General features: G+C 43.7%; 1 long non-coding RNA gene across 1 annotated transcript in view; it reads right to left on the bottom strand.

The window, feature by feature from the left end:
- LOC307181499 overlaps positions 1-12,912 on the bottom strand; it is a 115,871-nt gene that overhangs the window by 44,443 nt on the left and 58,516 nt on the right. The window lies entirely within an intron of this gene.

Here is a 12,912-nt window from a genome sequence, read left to right as displayed (position 1 = left end):
TATGTTGATGGGCGGGATGTAAATTGCCAACAGACACTCGGGAGAAGTGTATGGTGTTTCCTGAAACATCTAAAAAACAAAGCAACAGAGCCTAGGGCACTTCCACTTATGGTCCTATAGCTTAGGGAAATTAAAATCAAAAAGACACAGCCACCCCAAAGTTTGGAATGGCTCTGTTTACAAGAACCTCGTTTACCGCACAAGTTCAATATCACAGAAAGTGAAAAATGGATGAAGAACTTGTGGTACTTACGTACAATGCAGTATCACTCAGCAATGAAATCTATGTCATCAGGCCCGTAGCAGCATAATGAGTGGATTCAGGTACGATGATTCTAACTGAAATAAGTCACACAGAAAAAGAAACATCATAAGATATCACTAATACACGGAATGTAAACTTGGCTACACAGGAACTGAATTCCAAAACAGAACAGGGTCTCAAATTTAGAAAACCAACTTATGCTTGCTTAAGGGGAAAGGTGATTTGGGGTGCTGCATAAAACCAGAGATTGAAATGAGCACAGATAAAGTTCCTTAAGCCAAATATGGAATAGACAAGAGCTAATCCTTGCTCAACGAAATGGACTCAACACCCCATATTAAACGCCTAAGAATGTACCTGACTAGTAACTATCTTAAAACCTATGGATTGCTATGTATCCAAAAGAGAATCAAGCATGTGTACAGGGGCATAAACGCAGCAGTGATAGGATTGGAGAGGTTCAGTGCTCAAATGAAGACCCTTTGAAGTCATATTGCATGGTACCCATTACACGGGTCTCAACTCTCCAGGTTTAAGGTATTCTTCCTTCAGCTAAAACATGCATGTGGAACCCAGAGTATGATCATCCGTGTGAACGGGAGACGTGTTCAAATATGTCTCAGTTTTCCTCCCCTGGTACTCGGGTGCAACATTCCAGACTCTTTACTAACACTCTCCCCACTTTGAGAGTCAGCGCCTTTAAACTCTTGTTTGAACCAGTTTGCAATTTCTGCGGAAGATGAACAGGAATAGGGAGAACCAATGAGAGACTAGCTGGAGGTGTCTGGACGGGCAAATTTAACTCTCATTTCCCACCAGGAAGAGGAAATAACCAAAGGCTCAACGTGCCATGCTGGAACCAGATTAGGGCCGGAAGCCATCCTGCGGTGTTGCGGCCAGCTCACAAGAAAGCGAGTTGAAGAAAGGAGCTCAGGGGCACTGTAATTCACAAACCTGCAGAGTTATAAATGACAGCTATCGTCCAAAAATATACTGAAGTAAGGCTGCCAAGAGGACTTGAAAGCGGCGCAGAATTGCAGGAAACCGATTTCAGGAGGTAGACTGGAATTGCATTGAAAGCATAGGAAAAGAGGCAGAACGTCCACAATGATGCACTTGGCCAAAAAGGGCGTATGCGTTTTTTCCTGAATATATTCAGGAAAAAACGCATACGCCCTTTTTGGCCAACCAAGCAAACTTGCAAAGGAAATCTGCACTACAGTGAAGTCTCACTTCCCCGCGGTCAAAACGGCCATCTGAAAAAAGTGTAAAATCCAGAAAGGCAGGACAGGCCATGGAGAACTGGGAGCCTTGTTATGCTGATGGGCGGGATGTAAATTGCCAACAGACACTCGAGAGAAGTGTATGGTGTTTCCTGAAACATCTAAAAAACAAAGCAACAGAGCCAAGGTCACTTCCACTTATGGTCCTATAGCTTAGGGAAATTAAAATCAAAAAGACACAGCCACCCCAAAGTTTGGGACGCCTCTGTTTACAAGAACCTCGTTTACCGTACAAGTTCAATATCACAGAAAGTGAAAAATGGATAAAGAAGTTGTGGTATTTACTTACAAATCAATATCACTCAGCCATGAACTATATGTCATCAGGCCCTTAGCAGCACAATGAGTTGATTCAGGTATGATGATTCTAACTGAAATAAGTCACACAGAAAAAGAATCATCATAAGATATCAGTAATACACGGAATGTAAACTTGGCTACACAGGAACTGAATTACAGAACAGAACAGGGTCTCAAATTTAGAAAACCAACTTATGCTTGCTTAAGGGGAAAGGTGAGTTGGGGTGCTGCATAAAACCAGAGATTGAAATGAGCACAGATAAAGTTCCTTAAGCCAAATATGGAATAGACAAGAGCTACTCCTTGCTCAACGAAATGGACTCAACACCGCATATTAAACGCCTAAGAATGTACCTGACTAGTAAGTATCTTAAAACCTATGGATTGCTATGTCTCCGAAAGAGAATCAAGCATGTGTGCAGGGGCATAAACGCAGCAGTGATAGGATTGGAGAGGTTCGGTGAGCAAATGAAGACCCTTTGAAGTCATATTGCATGGTATCCATTACACGGGTCTCAACTCTCCAGGTTTAAGGTATTCTTCCTTCAGCTAAAACATGCATGTGGAACCCAGAGTACGATCAACCGTGTGAATGGGAGACGTGTTCAAATATGTCTCAGTGTTCCTCCCCTGGTACTCGGGTGCAACATTCCAGACGCTTTACTAACACTCTCCCCACTTGGAGAGTCAGTCCCTTTAACCTCCTGTTTGGCCCAGTTTGCAATTTCTGCGGTAGATGAACAGGAATAGCGAGAACCAATGAGAGACTAGCTGGAGGTGTCTGGACGGGCAAATTTAACTCTCATTTCCCACCAGGAAGAGGAATTAACCAAAGGCTCAGCCTGCCGTGCCGGAACCAGATTAGGGCCTGAAACTTTCCTGCGGTGTTGCGTCCAGCTCAAAAGTAAGCGAGTTGAAGAAAGGAGCTCAGGAGCACTGTAATTCACAATCCTGCAGAGTTATAAATGACAGCTATCGTCCAAAAATATACTGAAGTAAGGCTGCCAAGAGGACTTGAAAGCGGGGCAGAATTGCAGGAAACCGATTTCAGGAGGTAGACTGGAATTGCATTGAAAGCATAGGAAAAGAGGCAGAACGTCCACAATGATGCACTTGGCCAAAAAGGGCGTATGCGTTTTTTCCTGAATATATTCAGGAAAAAACGCATACGCCCTTTTTGGCCAACCAAGCAAGCTTGCAAAGGAAATCTGCACTACAATGAAGTCTCACTTCCCCCCGGTCAAAAGGGCCATCTGAAAAAAGTGTAAAATCCAGAAAGGCTGGACAGGCCATGGAAAACTGGGAGCCTTGTTATGCTGATGGGCGGGATGTAAATTGCCAACAGACACTTGGGAGAAGTGTATGGTGCTTCCTGAAACATCTAAAAAACAAAGCAACAGAGCCTAGGGCACTTCCACTTATGGTCCTATAGCTTAGGGATATTAAAATCAAAAAGACACAGCCACCCCAAAGTTTGGGACGCCTCTGTTTACAAGAACGTCGTTTACAGTACAAGTTCAACATCGCAGAAAGTGAAAAATGGATAAAGAAGTTGTGGTATTTACTTACAAAGCAATATCACTCAGCAATGCATTCTATGACATCAGGCCCTTAGCAGCACAATGAGTGGATTCAGGTATGATGATTCTAACTGAAATAAGTCACACAGAAAAAGAAACATCATAAGATATCAGTAATACACGGAATGTAAACTTGGCTACACAGGAACAGAATTACAGAACAGAACAGGGTCTCAAATTTAGAAAACCAACTTATGCTTGCTTAAGGGGAAAGGTGATTTGGCGTGCTGCATAAAACCAGAGATTGAAATGAGCACAGATAAAGTTCCTTAAGCCAAATATGGAAAAGACAAGAGCTACTCCTTGCTCAACGAAATGGACTCAACACCGCATATTAAACGCCTAAGAATGTACCTGACTAGTAAGTACCTTAAAACCTATGGATTGCTATGTCTCCGAAAGAGAATCAAGCATGTGTACAGGGGCATAAACGCAGCAGTGATAAGATTGGAGAGGTTCGGTGAGCAAATGAAGACCCTTTGAAGTCATATTGCATGGTACCTATTCCACGGGTCTCAACTCTCCAGGTTTAAGGTATTCTTCCTTCAGCTAAAACATGCATGTGGAACCTAGAGTATGATCAACCATGTGATCGGGAGACGTGTTCAAATATGTCTCAGTTTTCGTACCCTGGTACTCGGGTGCAACATTCCAGACGCTTTACTAACACTCTCCCCACTTGGAGAGTCAGCGCCTTTAACCTCCTGTTTGGCCCAGTTTGCAATTTCTGCGGAAGATGAACAGGAATAGCGAGAACCAATGAGAGACTAGCTGGAGGTGTCTGGACGGGCAAATTTAACTCTCATTTCCGACCGGGAAGAGGAATTAACCAAAGGCTCAGGATGCCGTGCCGGAACCAGATTAGGGCCTGAAGCCATCCTGCGGTGTTGCGGCCAGCTCACAAGAAAGCGAGTTGAAGAAAGGAGCTCAGGGACACTGTAATGCACAAACTTGCAGAGTTATAAATGACAGCTATCGTCCAAAAATATACTGAAGTAAGGCTGCCAAGAGGACTTGAAAGCGGGACAAAATTGCAGGAAACCGATTTCAGGAGGTAGACTGGAATTGCATTGAAAGCATAGGAAAAGAGGCAGAGCGTCCACAATGATGCACTTGGCCAAAAAGGGCGTATGCGTTTTTTCCTGAATATATTCAGGAAAAAACGCATACGCCCTTTTTGGCCAACCAAGCAAACTTGCAAAGGAAATCTGCACTACAATGAAGTCGCACTTCCCCCCGGTCAAAAGGAGCATCTGAAAAATGTGTAAAATCCAGAAAGGCAGGACAGTCCATGGAGAACTGGGAGCCTTTTTATGCTGATGGGCGGGATGTAAATTGCACACAGACACTCGGGAGGAGTTTATGGTGTTTCCTGAAACATCTAAAAAACAAAGCAACAGAGCCTAGGGCACTTCCACTTATGGTCCTATAGCTTAGGGAAATTAAAATCAAAAAGACACAGCCACCCCAAAGTTTGGGAGGCCTCTGTTTACAAGAACCTCATTTACCGTAAAAGTTCAATATCACAGAAAGTGAAAAATGGATAAAGAAATTGTGGTACTTACGTACAATGCAGTATCACTCAGCAATGAAATCTATGTCATCAGGCCCGTAGCAGCATAATGAGTGGATTCAGGTACGATGATTCTAACTGAAATAAGTCACACAGAAAAAGAAACATCATAAGATATCAGTAATACACGGAATGTAAACTTGGCTACACAGGAACTGGATTCCAAAACAGAACAGGGTCTCAAATTTAGAAAACCAACTTATGCTTGCTTAAGGGGAAAGGTGAGTTGGGGTGCTGCATAAAACCAGAGATTGAAATGAGCACAGATAAAGTTCCTTAAGCCAAATATGGAATAGACAAGAGCTACTCCTTGCTCAACGAAATGGACTCAACACCGCATATTAAACGCCTAAGAATGTACCTGACTAGTAAGTATCTTAAAACCTATGGATTGCTATGTCTGCAAAAGAGAATCAAGCATGTGTACAGGGGCATAAACGCAGCAGTGATAGGATTGGAGAGGTTCGGTGAGCAAATGAAGACCCTTTGAAGTCATATTGCATGGTACCCATTCCACGGGTTTCAACTCTCCAGGTTTAAGGTATTCTTCCTTCAGCTAAAACATGCATGTGGAACCTAGAGTATGATCAACCATGTGATCGGGAGACGTGTTCAAATATGTCTCAGTTTTCGTACCCTGGTACTCGGGTGCAACATTCCAGACGCTTTACTAACACTCTCCCTACTTGGAGAGTCAGTCCCTTTAACCTCCTGTTTGGCCCAGTTTACAATTGCTGCGGAAGATGAACAGGGATAGCGAGAACCAATGAGAGACTAGCTGGAGGTGTCTGGACGGGCAAATTTAACTCTCATTTCCCACCAGGAAGAGGAATTAACCAAAGGCTCAGCGTGCCGTGCGGGAACCAGATTAGGGCTTGAAGCCATCCTGCTGTGTTGCGGTCAGGTCACAAAAAAGCGAGTTGAAGAAAGGAGCTCAGGGGCACAGTAATTCACAAACCTGCAGAGTTATAAATGACAGCTATCGTCCAAAAATATACTGAAGTAAGGCTGCCAAGAGGACTTGAAAGCCGGGCAGAATTGCAGGAAACCGATTTCAGGAGGTAGGCTGGAATTGCATTGAAAGCATAGGAAAAGAGGCAGAACGTCCACAATGATGCACTTGGTCAAAAAGGGCGTATGCGTTTTTTCCTGAATATATTCAGGAAAAAACGCATACGCCCTTTTTGGCCAACCAAGCAAGCTTGCAAAGGAAATCTGCACTACATTGAAGTCTCACTTCCCCCCCGGTCAAAAGGGCCATCTGAAAAAAGTGTAAAATCCAGAAAGGCAGGACAGGCCATGGAGAACTGGGAGCCTTGTTATGCTGATGGGCGGGATGTAAATTGCCAACAGACACTCCGGAGAAGTGTATGGTGTTTCCTGAAACATCTAAAAAACAAAGCAACAGAGCCTAGGGCACTTCCACTTATGGTCCTATAGCTTAGGGAAATTAAAATCAAAAAGACACAGCCACCCCAAAGTTTGAGACGCCTCTGTTTACAAGAACCTCGTTTACCGTACAAGTTCAATATCACAGAAAGTGAAAAATGGATAAAGAACTTGTGGTACTTACCTACAATGCAGTATCACTCAGCAATGAAATCTATGTCATCAGGCCCGTAGCAGCATAATGAGTGGATTCAGGTACGATGATTCTAACTGAAATAAGTCACACAGAAAAAGAAACATCATAAGATATCACTAATACACGGAATGTAAACTTGGCTACACAGGAACTGAATTCCAAAACAGAACAGGGTCTCAAATTTAGAAAACCAACTTATGCTTGCTTAAGGGGAAAGGTGATTTGGGGTGCTGCATAAAACCAGAGATTGAAATGAGCACAGATAAAGTTCCTTAAGCCAAATATGGAATAGACAAGAGCTAATCCTTGCTCAACGAAATGGACTCAACACCCCATATTAAACGCCTAAGAATGTACCTGACTAGTAACTATCTTAAAACCTATGGATTGCTATGTATCCAAAAGAGAATCAAGCATGTGTACAGGGGCATAAACGCAGCAGTGATAGGATTGGAGAGGTTCAGTGCTCAAATGAAGACCCTTTGAAGTCATATTGCATGGTACCCATTACACGGGTCTCAACTCTCCAGGTTTAAGGTATTCTTCCTTCAGCTAAAACATGCATGTGGAACCCAGAGTATGATCAACCGTGTGAACGGGAGATGTGTTCAAATATGTCTCAGTTTTCCTCCCCTGGTACTCGGGTGCAACATTCCAGACTCTTTACTAACACTCTCCCCACTTTGAGAGTCAGCGCCTTTAAACTCTTGTTTGAACCAGTTTGCAATTTCTGCGGAAGATGAACAGGAATAGGGAGAACCAATGAGAGACTAGCTGGAGGTGTCTGGACGGGCAAATTTAACTCTCATTTCCCACCAGGAAGAGGAAATAACCAAAGGCTCAACGTGCCATGCTGGAACCAGATTAGGGCCGGAAGCCATCCTGCGGTGTTGCGGCCAGCTCACAAGAAAGCGAGTTGAAGAAAGGAGCTCAGAGGCACTGTAATTCACAAACCTGCAGAGTTATAAATGACAGGCTATCGTCCAAAAATATACTGAAGTAAGGCTGCCAAGAGGACTTGAAAGCGGCGCAGAATTGCAGGAAACCGATTTCAGGAGGTAGACTGGAATTGCATTGAAAGCATAGGAAAAGAGGCAGAACGTCCACAATGATGCACTTGGCCAAAAAGGGCGTATGCGTTTTTTCCTGAATATATTCAGGAAAAAACGCATACGCCCTTTTTGGCCAACCAAGCAAACTTGCAAAGGAAATCTGCACTACAGTGAAGTCTCACTTCCCCGCGGTCAAAACGGCCATCTGAAAAAAGTGTAAAATCCAGAAAGGCAGGACAGGCCATGGAGAACTGGGAGCCTTGTTATGCTGATGGGCGGGATGTAAATTGCCAACAGACACTCGGGAGAAGTGTATGGTGTTTCCTGAAACATCTAAAAAACAAAGCAACAGAGCCAAGGTCACTTCCACTTATGGTCCTATAGCTTAGGGAAATTAAAATCAAAAAGACACAGCCACCCCAAAGTTTGGGACGCCTCTGTTTACAAGAACCTCGTTTACCGTACAAGTTCAATATCACAGAAAGTGAAAAATGGATAAAGAAGTTGTGGTATTTACTTACAAAGCAATATCACTCAGCCATGAACTATATGTCATCAGGCCCTTAGCAGCACAATGAGTTGATTCAGGTATGATGATTCTAACTGAAATAAGTCACACAGAAAAAGAATCATCATAAGATATCAGTAATACACGGAATGTAAACTTGGCTACACAGGAACTGAATTACAGAACAGAACAGGGTCTCAAATTTAGAAAACCAACTTATGCTTGCTTAAGGGGAAAGGTGAGTTGGGGTGCTGCATAAAACCAGAGATTGAAATGAGCACAGATAAAGTTCCTTAAGCCAAATATGGAATAGACAAGAGCTACTCCTTGCTCAACGAAATGGACTCAACACCGCATATTAAACGCCTAAGAATGTACCTGACTAGTAAGTATCTTAAAACCTATGGATTGCTATGTCTCCGAAAGAGAATCAAGCATGTGTGCAGGGGCATAAACGCAGCAGTGATAGGATTGGAGAGGTTCGGTGAGCAAATGAAGACCCTTTGAAGTCATATTGCATGGTATCCATTACACGGGTCTCAACTCTCCAGGTTTAAGGTATTCTTCCTTCAGCTAAAACATGCATGTGGAACCCAGAGTACGATCAACCGTGTGAATGGGAGACGTGTTCAAATATGTCTCAGTTTTCCTCCCCTGGTACTCGGGTGCAACATTCCAGACACTTTACTAACACTCTCCCCACTTGGAGAGTCAGCGCCTTTAACCTCCTGTTTGGCCCAGTTTGCAATTTCTGTGGAGGATGAACAGGAATAGGGAGAACCAATGAGAGACTAGCTGGAGGTGTCTGGACGGGCAAATTTAACTCTCATTTCCCACCAGGAAGAGGAATTAACCAAAGGCTCAGTGTGCCGTGCCTGAACCAGATTAGGGCCTGAAGCCATCCTGCGGTGTTGCGGCCAGCTCACAAGAAAGCCAGTTGAAGAAAGGAGCTCGGGGACACTGTAATGCAGAAACCTGCAGAGTTATAAATGACAGCTATCGTCCAAAAATATACTGAAGTAAGGCTGCCAAGAGGACTTGAAAGCAGGGCAGAATTGCAGGAAACCGATTTCAGGAGGTAGACTGGAATTGCATTGAAAGCATAGGAAAAGAGGCAGAACGTCCACAATGATGCACTTGGCCAAAAAGGGCGTATGCGTTTTTTCCTGAATATATTCAGGAAAAAACGCATACGCCCTTTTTGGCCAACCAAGCAAGCTTGCAAAGGAAATCTGCACTACAATGAAGTCTCACTTCCCCCCGGTCAAAAGGGCCATCTGAAAAAAGTGTAAAATCCAGAAAGGCAGGACAGGCCATGGAGAACTGGGAGCCTTGTTATGCTGATGGGCGGGATGTAAATTGCCAACAGACACTCGGGAGAAGTGTATGGTGTTTCCTGAAACATCTAAAAAACAAAGCAACAGAGCCTAGGGCACTTCCACTTATGGTCCTATAGATTAGGGAAATTAAAATCCAAAAGACACAGCCACCCCAAAGTTTGGAACGGCTCTGTTTACAAGAACCTCGTTTACAGTAGAAGTTCAACATCCCAGAAAGTGAAAAATGGATAAAGAAGTTGTGGTATTTACTTACAAAGCAATATCACTCAGCAATGAAATCTATGTCATCAGGCCCTTAGCAGCACAATGAGTGGATTCAGGTATGATGATTCTAACTGAAATAAGTCACACAGAAAAAGAAACATCATAAGATATCACTAATACACGGAATGTAAACTTGGCTACACAGGAACTGAATTCCAAAACAGAACAGGGTCTCAAATTTAGAAAACCAACTTATGCTTGCTTAAGGGGAAAGGTGAGTTGGGGTGCTGCATAAAACCAGAGATTGAAATGAGCACAGATAAAGTTCCTTAAGCCAAATATGGAATAGACAAGAGCTACTCCTTGCTCGACGAAATGGACTCAACACCGCATATTAAACGCCTAAGAATGTACCTGACTAGTAAGTATCTTAAAACCTATGGATTGCTATGTCTCCAAAAGAGAATCAAGCGTGTGTACAGGGACATAAACGCAGCAGTGATAGGATTGGAGAGGTTCAATGAGCAAATGAAGACCTCTGAAGTCATATTGCATGGTACCCATTCCACGGGTCTCAACTCTCCAGGTTTAAGGTATTCTTCCTTCAGCTAAAACATGCATGAGGAACCCAGAGTATGATCAACCGTGTGAACGGGAGCCGTGTTTAAATATGTTTCAGTTTTCCTCCCCTGGTACTCGGGTGCAACATTCCAGACGCTTTACTAACACTCTCCCGACTTGGAGAGTCAGTCCCTTTAACCTCCTGTTTCGCCCAGTTTGCAATTTCTGCGGAAGATGAACAGGAATAGCGAAAACCAATGACAGACTAGCTGGAGGTGTCTGGACGGGCAAATTTAACTCTCATTTCCCACCAGGAAGAGGAATTAACCAAAGGCTCAGCGTGCCGTGCCGGAACCAGATTAGGGCCTGAAGCCATCCTGCGGTGTTGCGGCCAGCTCACAAGAAAGCGAGTTGAAGAAAGGGGCTCAGGGGCACTGTAATTCACAAACCTGCAGAGTTATAAATGACAGCTATCGTCCAAAAATAGACTGAAGTAAGGCTGCCAAGAGGACTTGAAAGCGGGGCAGAATTGCAGGAAACCGATTTCAGGAGGTAGACTGGAATTGCATTGAAAGCATAGGAAAAGAGGCAGAACGTCCACAATGATGCACTTGGCCAAAAAGGGCGTATGCGTTTTTTCCTGAATATATTCAGGAAAAAACGCATACGCCCTTTTTGGCCAACCAAGCAAGCTTGCAAAGGGAATCTGCACTACAATGAAGTCTCACTTCCCCCCGGTCAAAAGGGCCATCTGAAAAAAGTGTAAAATCCAGAAAGGCAGGACAGGCCATGGAGAACTGGGAGCCTTGTTATGCTGATGGGCGGGATGTAAATTGCTAACAGACACTCGGGAGAAGTGTATGGTGTTTCCTGAAACATCTAAAAAACAAAGCAACAGAGCCTAGGGCACTTCCACTTAGTGTCCTATAGCTTAGGGAAATTAAATTCAAAAAGACACAGCCATCCCAAAGTTTGGGACGGCTCTGTTTACAAGAACCTCGTTTACAGTACAAGTTCAACATCGCAGAAAGTGAAAAATGGATAAAGAAGTTGTGGTATTTACTTACAAAGCAATATCACTCAGCAATGAAATCTATGTCATCAGGCCCTTAGGAGCACAATGAGTGGATTCAGGTACGATGATTCTAACTGAAATAAGTAACACAGAAAAAGAAACATCATAAGATATCACTAATACACGGAATGTAAACTTGGCTACACAGGAACTGGATTCCAAAACAGAACAGGGTCTCAAATTTAGAAAACCAACTTATGCTTGCTTAAGGGGAAAGGTGAGTTGGGGTGCTGCATAAAACCAGAGATTGAAATGAGCACAGATAAAGTTCCTTAAGCCAAATATGGAATAGACAAGAGCTACTCCTTGCTCGACGAAATGGACTCAACACCGCATATTAAACGCCTAAGAATGTACCTGACTAGTAAGTATCTTAAAACCTATGGATTGCTATGTCTCCAAAAGAGAATCAAGCATGTGTACAGGGGCATAAACGCAGCAGTGATAGGATTGGAGAGGTTCGGTGAGCAAATGAAGACCCTTTGAAGTCATATTGCATGGTACCCATTCCACGGGTTTCAACTACCCAGGTTTAAGGTATTCTTCCTTCAGCTAAAACATGCATGTGGAACCTAGAGTATGATCAACCATGTGATCGGGAGACGTGTTCAAATATGTCTCAGTTTTCCTCCCCTGGTACTCGGGTGCAACATTCCAGACGCTTTACTAACACTCTCACCACTTGGAGAGTCAGTCCCTTTAACCTCCTCTTTGGCCCAGTTTGCAATTTCTGCGGAAGATGAACAGGAATAGCGAGAACCAATGAGAGACTAGCTGGAGGTGTCTGGACGGGCAAATTTAACTCTCATTTCCCACCAGGAAGAGGAAGTAACTAAAAGCTCACCGTGCCACGCCGGAACCAGATTAGGGCCTGAAGCCATCCTGTGGTGTTGCGGCCAGCTCACAAGAAAGCGAGTTGAAGAAAGGAGCTCAAGGTCACTGTAATTCACAAACCTGCAGAGTTATAAATGACAGCTATCGTCCACAAATATACTGAAGTAAGGCTGCCAAGAGGACTTGAAAACGGGGCAGAATTGCAGGAAACCGATTTCAGGAGGTAGACTGGAATTGCATTGAAAGCATAGGAAAAGAGGCAGAACGTCCACAATGATGCACTTGGCCAAAAAGGGCGTATGCGTTTTTTCCTGAATATATTCAGGAAAAAACGCATACGCCCTTTTTGGCCAACCAAGCAAGCTTGCAAAGGAAATCTGCAGTACAATGAAGTCTCACTTCCCCCCGGTCAAAAGGGTCATCTGAAAAAAGTGTAAAATCCAGAAAGGCAGGACAGGCCATGGAGAACTGGGAGCCTTGTTATGCTGATGGGCGGGATGTAAATTGCCAACAGACACTTGGGAGAAGTGTATGGTGTTTCCTGAAACATCTAAAAAACAAAGCAACCGAGCCTAGGGCACTTCCACTTATGGTCCTATAGCTTAGGGAAATTAAAATCAAAAAGACACAGCCACCCGAATGTTTGGGACGCCTCTGTTAACAAGAACCTCGTTTACCGTACAAGTTCAATATCACAGAAAGTGAAAAATGCATAAAGAACTTGCGGTACTTACGAACAATGCAGTATCACG

This window comes from Stenella coeruleoalba (genome assembly GCF_951394435.1).
Source record: "Stenella coeruleoalba genome assembly, contig: scaffold_171, whole genome shotgun sequence".
Taxonomy (NCBI): Eukaryota; Metazoa; Chordata; class Mammalia; order Artiodactyla; family Delphinidae; genus Stenella; species Stenella coeruleoalba.
This window is presented reverse-complemented; position numbering and strand designations above follow the sequence as displayed.